At 60.8% G+C, this 3,046-nt stretch overlaps 1 protein-coding gene across 16 annotated transcripts in view; it reads right to left on the bottom strand.

Moving 5' to 3' along the window:
- PRDM16 (PR/SET domain 16) overlaps positions 1-3,046 on the bottom strand; it is a 459,271-nt gene that overhangs the window by 455,293 nt on the left and 932 nt on the right. For 2 of the 16 annotated variants that reach the window (XM_025211960.1, XM_025212037.1), the window contains exon 1: positions 2,478-3,040. The exons of 13 other annotated variants lie outside the window; for them this stretch is intronic. The gene's annotated coding sequence lies outside the window, so the exon portion shown is untranslated. Of the gene's footprint in view, positions 1-2,460; positions 3,041-3,046 lie in introns of those variants that run through there. One more of the 16 variants, XM_025212030.1, reaches the window with a different exon arrangement.

Here is a 3,046-nt window from a genome sequence, read left to right as displayed (position 1 = left end):
CGGCGGGCCCGCGCTCCCCGGCCGGGCGGCGGAGCCAGAGCCCGCGGCCGGCACAGCGCGGGGAGCGGAAGCTCGCTTGGCCGATCCGCTGCCCCCGGCCCAGCCGCGCAGCAGCAGGCGAGTGCGTGCGGCCGGGCAAGGGCAGGGGCATTCACTGCATTCATTCGGGGCCCACTGGTGTCCTTCGGAACCACCGAGGCCCATCTACACATAGACACGTCGCCATAAGGAGCCATCAAATAAGAGACGCCGTGAAATAAAAGAATAGCACCATTAAAAAAAAAGGATGAAATGAAGCCCCCCAAGGGAAGCACGTGGCCCAGCGGCTGTGCGCGGAGCGCAGGGCCCGGGAGCACCGCACTCCGGGCTGTTCCGCGCGGCTCCGCGTGTGCCCTGCCTGCGCGCTGCGCCCGCACGCGTTTAGGCAGGACGAGCAGGGCCGGGTGCGTGAGCCCCGCACGGCTGCCCTGAGGCTTTATTCCCTAGCCAGGCCTATTTATTATTGTGATTGAATTTGTGGCTCTTCAAGCCGGGGGCCTGCTGCCCCGGCGGAGACGTGACAGTCTGAAGGGATCTCGACCGACCCCCACGCCGGGCTGGGGACCGATCCCGCCGCCTGCTTTTCCGGCTCGCCTCTCGCCCAGGGAGCCGGCTTCAGACGGCGAGGAGCGCGGCTCCCCCGCCCCCAGCCCCCTCCGAGATCAGGTAGAGGGGCTCAGCTCCCTGGAGAGACCCACATCTGCTTAAAATATTGTCCAATGAAATGAAATTCTACAGCAGAGCCTGCTTTTAATATACTCCGCACTACCGCCCTGCCCGGCGCGCTCCGCCGCCTTCCCGCAGGAGCCGGGCGCGGGGACAAATCCAAGCCCGCGTTAACAGACGAGGAGCGGGCACATGGGCGTGTGCGGGGAGCTCCGTGCGGGGGCTTCCTGCTGCAGCCCTCTGGACTCCATACAGAGATGCACGCACCCGGCGCCGGGTTTAATCTGTTTTGCAAATACATCCTCCCGGGAGAGGGAAACCTTAGCTTTGGGCTACTGTTTTGAACTGTGATCCCTAAAAAATCCTCGCCTGAAACCCCATAAACCGTTGGGCCTTGTATTGTATTAAACACCTGATTTTAATCAGGGCTCAGCCTTCCAAGGAGACACTCCCAGCCTGCTGCAGCGGGGCGAGCCCAGCGTTTTCCCTGCAGCTCCTAGGGCAGCAGCGGAGTCGCCGTTCCCAGCTGGAGAAAGTCCCAGCTCTCCCTCCCGAGCACGGCAGACCCAGGCACTGGAAAACCTCTTAGCCCTTAAGCTTCAGCGGCTTACTTACCGCTCCCCGACCCCAGCAGCTGGGGGGTGGGGGGCAGCGAGGCGGAGGGCGCGTGTGACACACACACACGGCTCCCGCGCCCTGGAAAGGGGTGCGGTGCATTGCACAGCTGGACGCACGTGTGTACCTGCGACAGACACGGACTAGAGGTGACCTGGGCCGGGTGTGTGCACAGGCGCTCCCCGCCGCAGCTGCTCCCCACAAGGCGGGGAAGAATTACCCCAACCTGGGCCGCAGGGCAAGGCCCAAAGCAACCTTCCTCCCCCGGCTGAATAATAATAACAACGATAACAGCAAATCTAAGGACGATAACCGCAGCAGTAATAATAACAACAGCATTAATAATGTTGGCATTTTCAGGAGGATTATTATTAATGACATTAAGTCGTAGTGTGAGTCTGATTATTATTGTTGCTGCTGCTGTGTGGATGGGGCATGTCTTCCCGCTGTTTATTGCAAACCGAGCTGCTCGTGTGACCTGGAAGGCGAGTTCCCCGCTGCCACACGTGTGCTGCCCAGGTGGGTCCCCCTCGAGGCCGCGGGGTCCTGCGGCCGGGCCGGCGTTTTTAAAAAGAAATGCAGCAAACACAAAGGCGCAACCCGGCCAGGCGGGTCACTTTGCAGCGAGTCCCCCTTTTCCAGAGCTCAAACGGAAGCAAACAAGCAAAACCCCTCTTGGAATAAGGCGCTTGGCTTCGGGGCTTTGGGGGGTTGTTTTGTTTTGTTTTGAAGGCTGGTCGCGGAGCTGCACGGCTCTTTCGGATGAGCTGGGACAACACTTGGAAAAGCGTTTCCCTCCTAAGCAGGGGGGAAAGCCACCGTCCAGCTGAAGGTGGGGCCTGGGCCAGAGAGACCGTCCAAAATGCCAGCTGACCTTCAGGAGCAACGAGGCGACGTAAGAACACGCTTGGATTACAAAATACACCCCTGGAAGCCAGAGCCGGGTCGTGTGTGCGCCTCCCTTGCGTGCCCCTGGGCTCCATTCAAGTTTGAAACTACCCCCCCCCCCCAACTCCTCCTCCAAGAAAACATTTCAACCCTAAAGTCCGAGTTTTCTGGCCTCTGCTCGCGCCTGGTCCTGCCAGGCTCTGCAGCCTCTTCCCCGCACTTCAGAGCCGAAGTCACCTTTCCCCTCCTTACCTGAACAGCGCTCTCACCTTGGAGCTGCCATGCCCTACGTTACAAAGCTATCTGCAAGGCCGAGGCGAGGGGGCCGCTCGGCTTCCAGCGCTCCCTGCCCCCTCCGAGCACCAACGCGTCAAACTACTCCCGCGAGCTGGGGGCGAGGGCGCACGCAGCATCCCGCCGCCGCTCCTGGGAACCAGCCGCCCGGCTCTTACCGGACAGTTTTGAGGAAGGAGCTTGCAAGTCTCCACATATTTTGCACAAAGCCGGAGTGAAACAGAAACTAAAATCAACAACAAAAAAAAGTGGGACATTTGACACACACAGCTGGGCGCCTAAATCCCCTAGTGCAGGAAACCTCCGCCGGGCAGCACAGCAGGGGCTGGCAGCAGGACTCTGCCGGGGGGAGGGGGGAAGGGAGAAGGGGGATGCCCGGGGTGGTAGCGCAGAAGCCAAACGCAGACAAACTCCGTTAAAAACGGACGGACGGATAGGGGGAAGGTCCCGCAGAGGGGATGAGTCCGCCGCAAGCCTGGGGGCTGCCAGTCCGGGGCAGATACAAGGCAAAGAACAGTAAAGAAAGGTGCACCCACCCAGCAAA

Source organism: Alligator sinensis, unplaced genomic scaffold, assembly GCF_000455745.1.
Source record: "Alligator sinensis unplaced genomic scaffold, ASM45574v1 scaffold366_1, whole genome shotgun sequence".
NCBI classification, from domain to species: domain Eukaryota; kingdom Metazoa; phylum Chordata; order Crocodylia; family Alligatoridae; genus Alligator; species Alligator sinensis.
Note: the sequence above shows the minus strand (reverse complement) of the source record. Positions and strands in the feature narration are given on the sequence as shown.